Here is a 17,088-nt window from a genome sequence, read left to right on the forward strand (position 1 = left end):
GACAAACCTAGAGGAGCACTGGGCTGGGTTTCATGCTGACTTTGCTAGCACAGTGTCTTGTGACCCAGCCCTTCTCACTGTCTGTACAGAGACCATGGAAAGTTGACACACCCAAATCCCTTAGGGCTTCAGGGCCATAAAATAAATAAAATTGCTTTTCTAATGCAGCCTTTGGAAAGCCCGTAAGAAACATATTGATTGGAAAATGCTCGATTAGAATGATCAAGCTCTGTGCTCTCATACAGGGAAATAAATCTTTTTGATTCCCCACACCCAGTGCCAAGCTCTGCTTCCTGGAAGCAACTATGGCCCTTTCTGGAACTGAGGTGAAAATCCCATGTTCCATCACCTCCCCTGACCTGCTGACATTACACATGGTTTGCATTTGCTGATCAAATGCACGAGCAGGACTCTAAATTAGCTCTCTGGGCTGATAGCTTGCTGATAAATGATAGCAGATGAAATCACCACTACAAAACCCCCACAAAATGTGAAGACTATGTAAGCGTGAAGGAGGGAGGAAAGGCCACACTCCACAGAATTCAACATGAAGAATATATTCTTTCTCACTCTATAGCTGAACCCTTTTCTTTGCAGATACAGGTTAGTAAATAAAGTAACTTTCTTACACAAAATTACTCAGCTATGTCTAAGACCCCAACCCCAGAAACAGAAAAGTCTCTTAACACTGCAGACCAATTCCTGATGTCCTTAGAGTTTGTATTCTGACTTGATGTCAGAATAAAAACTCAAGCAACCCAGTCATTTAATGTGGCCAGTTGTGCTCCATTTCTTGTAAGCAAAATCAGTATTTGACCCACAGCAACTGCCTCTGTGCTTCCCCCTGCATCCTCTGGAGCTAACTTACAGAAAAAGTGGACCTTAGGATGTAGCCCTGTGAGCTGACCCATTTTGGGATCAGTCACAGAAAATGTTACCATGCTGGAGCAGTCCACCTGCTGTTGACAGGCAGTTAGAGGCCTGAAATGAGAATTCACTCAGAAAGGGGCAAACCAGCCTACATAAATGGTATCGGTAGGTATGCTGAAGTGGCCAGGGTTTGAAGTTCTGGAAAGGAAAAGCTACCAGCTAAACAAGTGAGCAACTGCAGAGGTGATGAAAAGACCAGCCTGTTTTCTAGGCACTCATTCCATGAGCCATGTCCAAGAGCTTTCAAGAACGGCACAGAACGGCTCCAGCTTCCTTTCATGTTGTCTGCAAAACCTTCCTAAAAGCCTGAAAAGTGGTCTGCTTCCAGGGCAGGGTGAAGGCTGGGTTTTTGCATCAGGGCACCACATTCAGAGAAGACCAGAGCATAACCATGAGTCAGTGAGCTGTGGACAGCACAGTGCTGCTGTACAGCTCACTTGCAAGCATCAGCTACTACGGTGGTTGCTGCACTCAGGGAAGAACTTGCTTGGGTCCCAGACCCCTCTGTTTGCTCATCTTGTGCCCACAGGCAGAGAGGGCAGGTGACCACAGGATTCCTACCAGAGAGGCCTGTGCAAAACAAGCAGCTGGCAGGGGGATGGGGAATGGGGAAATGTTGGTTTGGATCTGCTCCCAGTTATAGTCTTAATCCACTCCTGACTCCTTCTCTACCAATTGCTGGCTGTTTTCCATGGAGCAGACATTGCTTTCCTACTGCTCCTTTCCAAAAGGAGCTGAAAGAAACGTCTTCTGTTGCTTTTTCCCTTGTACGTGCAAAACCTGTATCCTATACAAAAGCCAGCTGAGTGCCAACAGTGGCACAGGTTAGCTAGCTCAGAAGACAATGCTGCCAGAAGCAAGCAGTTTTGCAAGCAGAAGTCAAGGAGATTATAAGAACTTCCATTTTCTTCTCAGCAACTCTTTATTGTTTCAACCCAATTTACCTTAATCCAGGTCAAAGTTCAGGTCTAACAAACATCCTTTTCAGTCTTCCTGAACTGGATACAGCCACTGCTGATATTACTAGTACTCATTTACACCATACAGTGCCTTTCAACTGCAGAGAGATTAGACTGTTATATCTGTTTTATAGATGTGAGGCACAGAGTCATTGGACATCTGCCCATACATTGAATCTATCATAGGAGGGATCAAATCTAGGAACTATACTCTGCTCCTTTTTACAACTGGACAAATGAAGAGCATCTTTACATCCTTAACACCTACTTTTCTTCCTGCTTTTTGTGCCACTCGCTTGGTGCATCCTGGCAAGAGTAATTTTAAAGTAAGACCCCCAAACCTGTATTAAGAGTGAACTGTCAATACATGCTTGTTTCTTCGATACAAATAGCCTTGATCCCTGGCTGGGGTGTTGAAAATTTGTAAGCAATTAGAAATAAATTGATCTTGGTAGTCTTGACCTACATATGGTTTTACTTAAGTCTCTTGCCTGCTGTCTAATTGCTGTGCAGTAGAGACGGGTGCTTGGATTATTACCATGCTTACAGTATGCCACAGTAATGCTGGTGACGGAACTCAAAGCTCCAGCTTTAAGTGCCTAACCAACACTCCAGAAAGATGTGAAAACCCAAAGAAACAGTTGCTAGCAGCAATGAATACAGCTGTTAAAAAAAAAATCAAATAGTTCCTTTCAGCAGTTTATTACTGTAACCTGTCACCAGCTAGGTCACCTCCATCTTACAGTGGCTGCAGACTTAGAGGTGATTCTACCATTCTGGAAAAGAGATGTTAGGGAGTGCTTTTTGTACAGCTGAATCAAGTGGAAAGTTTTGAAATCTCCGTTTCACTGCCAACCAAATACCACCACCAACAAAACAAGACACTGTAATCCTCCTGTATTAAGAAGCTGCTTTCTTCTCACAAGGAGATTTTGTTCTCAGAGGCTCACATCCTGAAGAAGTTGGGTCTCTTTCCCTTGAGGAATTTTGGCTGGGACTTTGTTTCCTACCTCAACTGTGATTGTGAGAGTTGGGGAGGGGAGAGTGTGTACACAAAGAGCATGTTTTCCAGGCTGTTTCCAGGGAACATGAGGCCAGCTCCGCTACAGAACGGCCTATGCTGTGACAGCAAGATGTCATCTGTTGGCCTCCTCTGTGCCGGGGCTCCAAGCCTTGCGCGCTGCAGCTGCACTTGTCCTGCTACTGTAAAAGCAGCAGATTTTGGCAGCACAGCCAGAGCCATGGCTTACTTTGCCTGTAACCATTAAGCAAATCAGTGTAGCGAAAGTTTTACCACCAGCATGTGGTAAAAGCATGTCTTACATCTACTGCAACTGATTTCACTTCTGGACCTCTGATTCTTGCTTATGCAGGCATTCTCCTTCAGACCCCATCCAGGAGGGCTGTAAAAGCCTGTTTCAATCCACCAGTATATGAGTTCTATGCTTTATGCGAAAACCTGCCTTCAGGTGACATTAAATATTAAATAACTGGGGGAAATGGTGCAAATCACAGCTCTGGAGGCTGCACACTGTACTCAGTTCCAAAACACATCTTGGGCTTCAGAAGAGGAGGTAAAAGCCTGCTCTTAGCATGCTGCAGACATTTCCCACTCCCAAGATGCTGCAAACCAGAGTTCTGACATGATTAAAAACTCCTGATTTAGCTTCATTTCTTGATGGTTCCTTAATGAACTAAATCCCTGCAGCTCTTACAAACTGTCAGTCATTTCTCCAAGAAGACACTGATGTCCTAGAGAAAGGTCAAGTGTTTACAACAACCTGATGCTGGGGGCCCTTTTCCATATCCAGGGGGACAAGGAGGCCACTGAGGCGGACTCCAAACTCCGCAACAACACATTGCTCGTTGAGGAGAAGTACAACTGCATTGCATTTGCATGGGCCCCTTTATCTCTACACTTCCAGTGCAACTTGTGCACAGAAACGCTTCTTGTACTTAAGTACTTGTGCTTGAAATACATTGATAATGAGAACAAATTAAGTGTGTGCTCTTTGATTATCAGATGATAAATTATCATGATTATCCTTGCTGCAGCTTGAGAATTGCTTCCTCTCTAGGGTTTAACTCCTGCTTGCTCAGAATCTAGTCAGCACACCCACTAACTTCTCATATTAGGCCCCCAAACCCAGCTGGCTTCCACTTATTATTTCTGGGCAATAGTAAGTCTTATGAAGTTGAAGTATTACTTCTGTTTGGGCCTATATGAAAATATTTCCCAAAGAATCAGAAATCAAGTTTGTTAATTGGGACAACAGGCAAGATCCGTGGGAGATAGAATGCTGTGTGTCTCAAAGCCTTGTGCAGGCTGCACAAAGCCATGGCTGCAGCACTTGCAGGCATCCCTGGGGTGCTTCTCTGAACTAGCTCCCTGAGGTGCCAACCACAACAAGGACAAGGAACATACGCTGCATGTTCAGCATAGCCTGCCTGACACCACGGTGACTAATTCATGCTGAAGACTGGGGTACTATTGCTTCAGCAAATTCTGGGCAGCTGTGACACCGACTCACCTCTGCCTGCAGGGCAGATACACACTTGTGTGAGCTATGGCTACCTCTCTGTGACAGCCTTGGATCTCAGAAATACACACATTTAGTTGCTTTTCTCCAGCTTCACAAGGGTCATGCTGGAGTCTTAAGCTTGAGGGAAACACGCCTTCTCCTGAACTGGGTATATTAGAATAAAAGGGATAATGATTTCTATCTCAGTGCTGGCATGTCTGCAATCACTATACTGTCCTTCAAACCAGCTCTTTTCATACAATAGTATGTTACTCAGTGGCAATGCTGACTTCGTATTGTTTTCTGCCTACTCCTTCAATGTGCCAGTGCAATTGGTGAAGGAGCTATTCTGTGATCTTGATGAGAGAGATAATCTTTACTTATGTATATACTCATTGGTTTCTGCCAGATCATCTTTGTGAGCTGATTAAGAGCTGCACTAACAGTTAGGTCAACACAACTGGCAGGGAGGTAGCAAATTGCAAAAGGAATAGCAGCTGGATGTGGTGACAGAAAGGGGAGGAAATGCTTCAGCTAGTACTGTTATAGAACATCTAATGTCACTGAAAAATGCATGGGCTTGCTGTATTACCTAAGTTTACTCCTGATGATGTCACTGAGAAGGGCTTGCTTCCAGGGCTGGAAAAATTATTGCAATGTCAATACAGGCAAATAATTTACCTACGCATTTCCAGTAGAGGATCAAGCTTCATGAAAAGGAAAACAAATGGATGAGATAATTCACAAGGAGGATGTGTCTCATCCTGCTTTACAGGTTTCTTGCAAAGGTAAAGGTGCTGTGAGAGAGACTGCATACTGGTAACAATGGGTAACTGATACCATCGCAGATTAACAATTCTTAATATCCTCTAAACCTATTGTGCTAGTATAGACACCTAGTAACTTCAATGTCAGTGAAGCTATCTTGTGCTGTCCTTCCTTCCACCCTTCCTTTCCTACAGGAAAGACAGCCATCGCGGTGCTTGCTATCACCAACAAACTACTGCAGATGGACTGATGGAAAGGGTATTTCTGTCTCTTGAGAGGGGCACTGTATGCTGCAGCTGGGAGCCCCAGAGCTGAGATGAGATCAGCTGAGGAGCTGTGACAACAGGAAAGGGTGAGAAAGTTACCCCTCTCAGTCCCACTACCAGTGCCCCCTCCTTTGAAGGGGTGAGGGGTAGCAACCTTATTTTTCTTAAGTATTGTGAAAGAGAATCAAATTATATCCCCTGTCAGAAACATTTAGTAACATCTAATGGCTTCTGGGCATGGCTGGCAGTTGTGCCAGGTAGTATAAAACACTGAATAAAGAGGAGTCCCTGCCTGGAGGACATGGCAATATAAACAGACAGGAGAGGGAAGGGATTGAATGTACAAGCAAAGGAAACAGCATGATGGTGTGCATACAATGCTGATCTTCCTAGGAGCCAACTGAAACTACTGGAATCCTCATATACTTTTTACTAAGTGGATATTGTGAGAATGTAGTTAGAACACTTTTTCATCAACTTGTCTAATTAAAATCCCCCACATTTTGGCAAATTTCAACCAGCTCTGTGAAGGACATTTGTCAAACTACGTATCTGTTGCAAAAATACAGATTTATAGGTGTTCTCTGTTCACACACCACTTCTGTTCACAGAATCTCACACAATCACAGTAAAGTCAGGAAAGCAACAGAGGTGTCTCTATAAAGTAGCAATTTCTCTTCTATTTTTCCAGTGCTTCAAGACTTGCTTGGTTTACGATGTCCAAACCAGTTTAGCTTCAGTCTTTTGTATCATAACCTCCAAGTCATCTCAAGTTTCTGCTCTCCTGGGAAGACTGATTCATAACCAACTTGCACAAGATGGAACATCTTCCTAAAAATCCACAATATGAACCTACTGGTCATGCACCTGGAGTTAGCTAAGTTCAGACATCTGCTGTGGTATCTGCTGTCCTACTTGCCTGGATATCCTCTCTTTGGTTAAGCCAACCGTGTCACAAATTAAGTCCGCATGAAAGCTGTTTTTGACAACCGTACCAGCAATAGTGAATTTTGGAAATTCTGTTGGATATTAGGTTAGAGGAAGGAAAGTTTCTTGGTAACTACAGCACACAAGCCAAATCCAGACTGCAACAGGAATGCACAGATTATAAGCCTTTCAGACTGTGGATCGAAGTGTGCACATGTATGAGTGGGGCAAGTAGAAAGACAAACTTGAGAAGTAAGAAGGTAGGACAGGATAGTGAACTATGTCTTGAAGAAAGGATCCCCTCTAACCTAACTTTTCAAGTTGCTCTAACTTTTTTCTTCATGCCTGTTTTTCTAATTCTTAGACTACAGAAATTACTAAATTAATAGATACATGCCGTCAGTGCAAAGCAAGTTGACATTCCAGGTCTTTCCTTTCTTCTTAACAAGCTACTAGTGGAAAACTACTTCTGTAAAATGCTTTGCTTATTAACATGGTTTTGATTTTTTCACATGACTGGGGTCAACTGGCTTAGCACTGACAGCATGGTACAGAAATGCAGACACGGGCACACTGTCAATTTGAGGGGTGGGGGGAGAAGTCTTCTTCAGCAATTTCACACAAAATGACATTAGGGAATGCAAAGTGCCAAAAATTTTCCCATGAAGCCCTGAAAAAATCTGCAGACTCTAGATGTCTCACACCACTCTGACAGATAATAAACATAGAGCATATGGACTCAAATACTGCATGTTCATGAAAACACAGTTTGACACCATGCAGAGTTTCTGAGTGCATGGATGCCATTTCAGAAAAGATTTACACCCCTGTTATTCAGGGGTCTGGATAAGCAAACAGTGGAAATTCAGGTAAAGGTTTCTTTGTGGGCTGGGTTACTCTTAAATAAATTGTTGCATTTCTTTCTTACACCCTCCTCTGAAGCAGCTGGAAGGGCAACTGTTGGGTTGGTCCTGTTCAATATTGTCTCTTCCCTGCTCAGATCAAATTTGTTAATGTAGCTCCTGAAACATTACTTTACTTGAGGATTCATTCTCAGAAGAAACTACCATGATTAATGTTCAACAAGATGTTTCGTTGATGTCTTGCTTTGAATTTTGTCTAGATTTCCATTTTCCCCAGTACCCGAGGTGTGCACACTGCATGAGGAGATTTCTTTTGTCTGCCCAACCTCACCCTTATTCATTTAGTGCTGTCACAGTCATGCTTTTGCGACTCTGCTGACGGAATCAGGTAGGAGGAGGAGGCTGATTCGGCAAGAGGAGTCTTTTGTTTGCACGTAAATACCTTGGTGTTATCAGAAAGAAAACAAGGAGTGAGCAGCATGCGTTGAACAAAACCCCATCACAGCACTGTTATTCTGGTTTTCCCCCGTCTCTCCCAGAACTATAAGTGAGCCTCTGTGTGTAAGAGAAGGGCTGGCATGCAGAACAAGTGTCGCTTCACTGCCTCCCCTTCCTTGCTAAATGCCATCCTTGCAGCAATTGTAACAATTGCTAACCTAGAGAAAAGATATTGGGAAACAGGTTGTTCTCAGTAAGGGACATTAAAAAGTCCATATAGGAAGTAGCTTTGAAGAAAAAAAGTATTTTGAAAACCTAACAACAAAGAAGGGATCTAAAAGAATGGATTGAGACATTAGTAAAGCCAGAGCCCAAGACAATGCCCACTGAGATCTTTTTGTGTATCTCAGCATCTTGCTGCTGCTTCAGTTTTGTGTTCCGAGAAGGGATTTTCATGGCAGAGGGTATATCAGCAGAGCACTTAGCCCAAAGCTGCACATGAAGTACCAGCATTTCCTGAGACACAGTTCTTTCTCTCCTGTTTTTGTTGTTGGCAAAGACACACACGTGAACTCAGCCCCCCACACTGTATTGTTCACACAGGCAGACGCACTGCCAACTCTCACTGAGACTGAGGAAGCCCAGCTCCTCTGCATCAAAATTTCTAGCTCTCTCTAGTTCAGGTCACTGACTGTCTTGAAGGCCCGAGTTGATTTTTTTTGCACAGCCTGCATCTCCATACAACAAGAAGGACATTCAAGGCTCAGGGGTTTTGTTGGGTACTGAGGAAAGCCGCTATCTGCAGCATCCTGCTGGGTTGGTTGGTCCCACAGTCCTGCACCCTGGCATTTCCAGTGCACACATTTCTGCCAACTCTTCTCATCCTCCACTAAATCCTGTACTTCTACCCAGGATGTTCTCTCTCTCACTATGAGGATAAGGAGAGAAAGACAAATTGTTTGGGTTCTTATTTTTGCATCCTGCTCTGCTTTAACATGCAGAAATATCCCACTGTTTTTTCAGTCTTTGCCCTCTTGCTTAAGTAATGCTACTCACATGGTTTATCTTTTAAGCCTGGGAAGCAGCGACTTGAATAAAGCAACATTAACAAACTGGATGCACCCTCAGGGTGTGCACCCAATCCATAGTGTAACACTTCAGCCAACCCATTCATCTCACCGTACCCTCCAGCTGCCTCCAGACAATTTGGGCACACTCAAACCCTAGCTATGAAAAATCCTGATGAACATATCATACTGACCATGAACTTATTCCACCAAGGTGAATGTTAAATGAGTGACCAGTTAATGCCTGCTCAAAGGTTTGAAAACAGTGGTTTGCAATCCTGAAAAGCATGTCTGCGCCTCCCAAGGAAATCAGTGGTGATCTCGACAATTTAGCTGCAGTGCTGAGTAGTATGCAAGGCACCAAAAGGGAGAGAAATATTTCCCACAGTATCAGGTTTGTGTTACTCATTTTGAACATATCGTCTTCCTTTTGTGTTAATTATCAAAACACTTCATGAATCCTGACACATTTCGGTGTTTGGAAAACACTGCATAAGATCAGATGCTGCTTTCTTGTATTTCCCTTCAGCTTGACTGACTGTGACATTGGATTTAATCATTAGAGGTAAGAGAAAGAGAGAGCAGCACACCTGGACCAGGCAGTCTGAGCTGGGCTGAACAGCAGGAAGTGTTACTTCCTTCTTTCTCTCCTCAGAATGGAGAGACACCAGTGTCCCCAAAGAAACCTGGGAATATTTCTACACCCCCGTCAAAGCCTAGTGGTTTCTTTGCTCCCTTGGTTTGCTAGAATCCATATGAAATTGAAAAAATGGTACTGGGATGCCATCAGGGTGCTTGCCCCATCCAGGATTCATTTGGCATCTCTGCCAACCCCTTAAAAAGACATAAAAGAGGAGATAATTTTTAATCTCCTGTCATGGTGTGGTTGCCAAAATGACAGGCTAAAGCTGCGTCTCCAAGAAGAGGGAGTTGAATATGTCCATAGCTGCTATTTCCTAATTGGCAGACACAATGGAGAAGCCTTTTGCTTGCCCTGATAAGGTCATTTGCATAACTCTACCCAAGTGGCTTTGCATATATTTTTTCTCTTCTTTTTCATTCTCTCCCCACTTCACCAGTTCTCAGGCATTTCTCCATGTGCCAGAGAAGCCTCAGGAAAACCTTATCTGTAGTTAATCCCAGTATTCATTTTATTATACACTTATTGATTTATTTCTTGTAAAGAGCTGCTGTACATTTTGGTAAGTGTTCTTATTTGCACAACATTAAATAAAGAAATATTTGCTGTTAGTGCAAAAAGGATTCTGTTTTTTCTGTGTAGGTTCCTTTTACATTCAGTCAAAATAGCTGTGGGTTTTCTTTCTGCTTTTCAATGAAAGCCTCCTAATTATATTTGTTCAGAAGAAACAATTGAAATTTCTTCAAACTAAAAGCAATTCTGAACCAAAGTGTAAGTGATATTCATACTTTTAGTGTCAACATTGAGATAAATGTAAAATTGCAAAGCAACCCTCATAAATAGTGGAAAGGAAGATGAATACCAAAGTGCATCAATTTAAATAAATGTGACACTGACATAACAAACAAGACATGGAGGGCTGCATTGCTTAACCCATATTCGTGTGAGCATTTACTTACACAAGCAGTTCCAGTGATTTTAGTGGGATTTCTCAGTCAGGTAACTGCCATTCAGGGGAAGAAAGGGGTAAAAATCTGTTCTTTTCTTAGTTCAGATTTTCTTTAATACATATTTTTAACTTGGGGGTGGGGGTGTCTCTCTAATCCCAAATTTTTTCTTCTGGAAAGGATTATGCAGAGATTTTCACACATTATGAAGTTCTCAGTAACCATACAAGCCCTCGCCTTGTTTTTCATAGCAGCTTAAAAATATCTAGTATCTATAAACCAGTGGGCCTGATGCCCTGTTTGTACAGAAAGCCAGAACACAGTTATTTCAAAACGACAGCAGCTCACACAATGAGGACCTGGTCCCTGTAAAGGGCCAGGAGGTGCTGTCCTAATTGAAATCAAATGATCTTCATCATTTAATTCAATAGGCCTGGCATTATTATTCTGCATAATTATAGTGTCTCAGTTGCAATCATAAACCAGGACCCCATTGTGTTTGATAATGCACACAAACAGGAGAGATACGATATTTTTGTCCAGAGAGTTTCCTTAGATTGTAATCTCTATGTAGAGCTATTACAAGGATGTAATTTACTGGTATTTTACCAAATCCCCAGCTCATGAAAGCTAACTAAAACAGAAGTGGTGGGGTCACATCATAACTTTTGCTACAGGAGGCAGCATCTTAGTCTCCACAGGTGGTAAATTCGGGGGAAAGAAAAAAATAGTCATGGCACTCAGGAGACTGGTGTGTCCTTAACAAAGTTAATTTGACTGTACAGTGACAGAACCACTGAAAAAATAAAAAGGGAAAAAAAGTGTAATATTTCAAGGTTGCCATTAACCTATTGCATTTAAGGTGCAACCACTTTTTGGTGCTGTGGTTTCACAGTTCTTCTTGTAACGTCTACTTTGAGTTTTGGGGTGAGCCAAGTTTTCTAGACCTGTTAGGAGAATCGCTTTGATAACCACTGCTAAAAGCTCTTTTTTTTTTTTTCCCCAACTTAGAATAGTTTGGAGTAACAGTAAAAAAATCGTAGTGTTGACATCTTCTAAGGGGAATTTTCTTTCAAAGACAGCTGCTTTTATAGTATTAAAAACTAATGCCAAGAAAGTTTTCTGACTGATAAGGTCTATTAATGACTTCACTTCTGTACTTCACTATTTATATTTACAAACTAACAGTGCAAATTCTCAGTTTACTAAGTTGCCAGTTGGATCATTTTTTGCAGCCTTGAGCTGTTTCACTTCACTAAAAATATTTAATAGCCAATCTGTAGCATAATGCAGTATTTCCCAATACTTTGTTTACACGAGATATTACAGAAGATCTCCCAGTGTATTATTAGAATTATAAATTATTAAAACCAATTACATTGCTTGAATGATCAAGACCGTGCTTTCTCCTGGACTTTCAGTAGCACGCTTAGCTTGTACAAGTACATGGTAAGGTTCATGTATTACCTCCCCAGCATGACAAACACACTTTACAAAGACATTGCACACTATGTGGATCTCCAAACCAAACATCTTAGGACCTAGTAGGGTTTAACCCAAAGCCTACTACAGTCAGGGGAAGAGCTTATTCTTGATTTGAGGCACTTTAACTGGTCTTCTCATGAGTGTATTTCCAGCTTGGTAGTGTGTGTATCTGTTCAGCAATCTTTGAACTGACTCAGTTTAGCTTACCAATTCTCCAGCTCAAGCCTGCAAAGTACATATTGATGGTCTGCAGAAAGCTGGCTCTCCTCCTTATTTTTTCCATCTGCTAAATTACATCACAGACTGCTAAAAATACAATAAATACTTTCCTACTATCCCATGTAAACAGCTGAGTTATTTTCACAGGGGTACTGAATATGAATCAAAGCAAAGGTAGGTCTGCATACTGCTGCAAAAGGAAAAAGCTTGTAGCAAGGAAGACACTGGTCAAGGGACCAGGAAAACCCAAGTCCAGCCACAGGCCTCCTATGTGATTTACTACAAACCACTTCTGACCTAGCAAACCCACACGTATAATGAATGCAGCCAGGAAGAAACTCACATGCTTCTAGACAACCCTTCCAGCAAAGCTGTCATGACCAAAGCTGACGTGGTTACAGACAAACTGTGAGCTGCCGAAACATCATTCATGCTGAGATACCAGCAAGCAGACCAAGAGTCCCTGCAGACTTAATAGCTTTCTCCTGCAATTATCCTCTCTCCTGACTAAGGTTTAGCCCCTTTCCTCTTTATGAGTATTTCCTAAAGTTATTCATGCAGTCCCGGGACTTCGCTAGATGCTGCGTATGTTGATGCATATGCAAAACTAACATAACTGAAGGATCAATGCACGCACGGGCAACGTTAATGCTGACATTTCCTCACTTTTACAGCCTTAGTAGCTGTAAGGCAGAACGTATATATTAAGCGTAATTTTTCCCCTTGTTTTTGAAGTATCAGTAGTGGTGAAAAAAACCCTACGGAATTCCCCCATGGCATCATAATGAAACCTGCATTGGTCAGCAGCAGGGCCAGCGCTTTTAGATCCAACCTACAGACCTTCGCTACTTTTTGCTAAAGGAGCAAACGGGAGCAGCAGGAATATACTGTCATTTGTTACATGAACCAACACTGGCAGGAGGGCATGAGGCACCTTGCCAAAACCCTGATTGATTTTGCCAGCAAGTTGTGCAGCAGATGTATGTAACAGCAGAGGAAGGGCATGATTAAGAATTCCATCCTCCTAGCTCAACTTCAGGTCCTTCTCCCTCCACTTCTAATTGTGCCAGTGCACAATGCCAGTATCCTTGACCAGCCCCCTTGCTACAGGATCTCCCTCCCGGACCCCAAGTTGGGGGTTCTCATTTTTGCTTGTGAACAGGCTGACTCCTCTCCCATCCTCATGGCTTGGCAGAAGGGTATTGAGAGCACAGGAGAGACAACTTCTTTTCCTCAAAGCCTGTTCTGGATCTTAGGGCACTAGACATTTTGATCAGTCAACACCAACATATTATTCTCTGTCCTGGCAAAGAAGGTATCAGTCACAGAAGTTAAAAAGTACAAGAGTTGCAAAACTATCAGAACCAAGTTCTTATGATGGGAAGTGTCTGGAAACCTGAAAACCAAGTGGTGCAACCACTCACCCCATGAAAATCTCACCATTTTTCATGGATGCCTTCGATTCATGGCAGGTTACACAAGACGGGGCTGGATGGCTACATATAACCCTGAAGATGTTTCTTTGTCCTACCAGGAGACCAAAGGCAGTGCTCATTCCTGTTCGCCCCATAGCTTAGAAGCAGCACTTGCAATTTGGGGCCCCCTAGTAGCCAAGAAATGACAGCCAGCTGGCCAATCTCACCAACCCAGTCAGTGACTGGCTGGGCCAGCTGGCCAGCCTGCGCACATTTATGAGTCAGGTCCATTAATCAAACTGGAACAGTTACGCTGGTGGAATAAAGGTTGTATTGAAATGATGCCATATTGAAAACGAAAAGCTTAAAACATCTGCCTTTCCTAGTCTAGAGGGAGTGGACCTAAAAAATTTAGTTCAGGACTTCGTTGTTCAATTTAATGTGATCTCAGCTTGAATTTCTGAAGTACAACAAACAGAAAAGCGGTGAAGCTAATGAAGTGTCTTTACCAGATTCAAGAGTCTGAGCTCTGAAGAAAACCAGGAACAGTCAGGTCAAAATGTCCAGAAAATTATTCTCTTTTCCATCTTTTGATTAAAAAAGTGCCATAGGTTCCTGGCATAAATCAACACACAAGAATTACATGCACACAGCAAATCAGGCAAGTGATCACAAACAGCAAAGAGTACTAACAAAAAGGGGATTTAAGGCATGTTACCAGGAACCAGTAACTTTGTGGGGGGATTGTAAAAACTCTTTGTATGGTACAGATAATGCATCAGACTGTATGGGATGCTGAGGTACTGTAGGGGCAGAGGAAACGTTTTGAAGAGCTGAAGGGGACACTGTGGAGAGCAACGGGTAGTTTGGTGAGAGGCAAGCTCCAAGTATTGTTTATGGGGCAGGCATACCTTTGTGCTGACAGACTGACAACTCTTAAGTCCTACGTCCTCATGCAGCCACCACTGATCTTGGCAGAGATGTCAAAGGGCGTAGAAAGAAGCACTCGCCTCCTGACATTAGATGTGAGGAAACAGAGGCACTGTGAGCCTAAATGCAAGAGTTGTGGAAGGATGCAGGTCATTTTCAGGTATCTTATTAGCCTCAGTGCTCCCCAAGGTCCCACCACCTAACCGCATAAGTGATAAGATGACCACTGACATCACGTGCCTTTGCCTGAAAATCTCTCTTGTATCAGGGTGCTTTCCCCAAGTAAGTTTTGTACTGTCAGCCTCAGACTCACTGAACCACGGCTGCAGCTCCAGCAGTGGTTCAGTTCAGTTCCTAGGCCACAGTTCCTAGGAGATGACCAAGCTCCAGTCTGGCCAAGCCATAACCCCTGCCCAAAATGACAAGAGGTCTCTGCCAGAGCCTGGGGTGCCATTCGTAGTAAGTTACTTGACAGCCAGACCACTCTTTCTGTACCAATGCAAGAGCAAATCCCAGTAAGTGATACGAAGTGGTTCTCCAGACTGCCAGGGACAGCCATAGGCTGGTGACCCACGAGGATGCTCTAAAAATGAATCCATAGCTTCCATGCAGCTATGTGGGAAGCGGGCTCAACACCACCAAGCTGCAGTGCCCAGTTTAGCAAAGACTTCATCAGCCAACAGCAGTGGTGGGTTTTCTACATCACTCAAGAAAGCGTCTGACTGTTCCTGCCACCCAGCCTCCTCCAGCAGGCAGCGCTGGGTGACAACCCCTCCTCAGCTGCTGCGGTTTGCAGCCCCAGTGCCTCCCTTATCTGCCCCCCGCAGCATCTCAGCTGGCAGGAAGCTTCCTCAGAGCTTTCCATCACAGGAAATTTCCTGTGGGGAAGCACTCAGTAAGCAAACAAAGAGTTCCTTGGTACAAAAGAAGAGTGCACAAGCACACAGCTGTAAGAACAGAACCCCAAATGCTGAAGCAGCATGGGCAAGGGCGCTGGGCCACAGGACCTAAACTCTGTGAGGGGAACCGTGCCACCTGAGAGGCTTAGAAATCACCAGGTGAGAACATTACACCGAAGTTTGGATTTTACAGTCAGCTGCTGTTTGACCTCTGAAGAGGGACAATAGCCTTAATGCCACATTTAACACAGAGCTGCAGGGAGCACAGACCTCAAGCACCGTTTCAGTGGCTTTTTCTACGGCACCTTCTTCAGCGAGGCCAAGGCTGGACAGAGCCTTGGGTGACATGGTTTAGAGTGAGGTGTCCCTGCCTATGGCAGGGGGGTTGGAACTTGATGATCTTAAGGTCCTTTCCAACCCTAACTATTCTAGGATTCTATGAAGATTTGAACTTGCCTGAGAAGTATCTGCTAGGAAGCCTCACAGGAGGTGCAGGGACAGTACTGACACGGGAAGACTCTGCTGGAGGATACAGGCTGACTGTCAATGTCCCATAAATCCTGCAAGGTACCAGGCTATAGAGTTGTACAAAACGCAGAGACTAAGGACGCATTTCATTCTCAGGCATACGGGACCAAGCTTGAAAAGGTCTCCTGGCAGTCCCGAACCTTGGGATACTCCCTTGTGAACCAAGTTAGTCTGTAAGGTGGGCAAAAAGTATGGGAGTAGGAGGAAAAGTGACCTGTATTTCTGCACCATTCTTGTATGCTTGGGTTTTGGTTACAAGAGTAATCATCTGCAAACCCACAACTCTTGATTTAACACTTGCTCGTGCAGCAGTGGGGGTTTTAAGTGTCTAGTTCAGGCTCTTCTCTTGAATTATATGAGGGCAAAAGGCAGTGCTGACTATTTTCCACCCTCATCTAGCTAATTGCAGCTGTGGTAAAGGGACTTCTGCCAACAGACCCACAATGCTCTGCTCCACAGGAAGTTCCCAAGATCTCTTCCTGCACAGGAAATTTCCTGTGGTCCAACAGACATTCCTCTTAGCTTTTATCACTCACATACATTTGTTTTGGCAAATATCTGTTCTTAAGAACAGCAAGAAACGGACAGAGCAAAAGCAAACACTGACATACACGCACACACAAAAAAGGCAGTTATAGTTAGGGTAAGGAGCATGACCGAATTAGCCTCTGTCAGACATGAAAATACATGCTACTGGGGCTGACTTGTGAGATTTTCTACCTTAAATGTTACTCAAAAGTAAAGCCTATTTGATACACACAGATGCAATGTTTTTAACATTCCACACACATGTTTTCTTTGCCTTCTTAAAACACTTCACTGATGCAGTTTCCTAGAAATGTGCTAGGCGGTGTGAAAGGAATTCTGAATCTTTCCTCTCTTTGCAAATTTCATGTAATTATGGCCCTAGATCTGATCTTACCTCGTCGTTATTAACATTAGCAAAGCTAGCAGAAGAAAACGCTCAAAAAGAAATGCTTTGGTTATATTTCAGGAGACACGCCCTCCTGTAATCAAAGCCTCTCCAAATCCTAAATCATTGCTCATAAGTGCAAGAAAGTTAACAATATTGGAAAGGGAAGAGATTTCAGTTTAAAGCTTTCAAATTCTTAAAGTTATGAAGCCCAGGAGATATTGGGTAAGGTTTCCAGATGCACTTTCATGCTTCAAAATAAGGATAAGGGCCTAGGGGAAGTTCTGGCAAGTGCCCAAGAGAGTAAGAGATCTAGACTGCTTACGCATTCGTGAAACCCCCCAGCAGCACCTATTTGTTACCTTCGTTGCC

General features: G+C 43.4%; 1 protein-coding gene across 3 annotated transcripts in view; it reads right to left on the minus strand.

Moving 5' to 3' along the window:
• ETV6 (ETS variant transcription factor 6) overlaps positions 1-17,088 on the minus strand; it is a 137,191-nt gene that overhangs the window by 40,085 nt on the left and 80,018 nt on the right. The window contains exon 1 of one of the 3 annotated variants that reach the window (XM_065672599.1): positions 14,358-14,446. The exons of the other annotated variants lie outside the window; for them this stretch is intronic. The gene's annotated coding sequence lies outside the window, so the exon portion shown is untranslated. Of the gene's footprint in view, positions 1-14,357; positions 14,447-17,088 lie in introns of those variants that run through there. 3 annotated transcript variants of the gene reach the window in all.

The sequence above is a fragment of the Lathamus discolor genome, chromosome 1 (genome assembly GCF_037157495.1).
Source record: "Lathamus discolor isolate bLatDis1 chromosome 1, bLatDis1.hap1, whole genome shotgun sequence".
Lineage (NCBI taxonomy): Eukaryota > Metazoa > Chordata > Aves > Psittaciformes > Psittacidae > Lathamus > Lathamus discolor.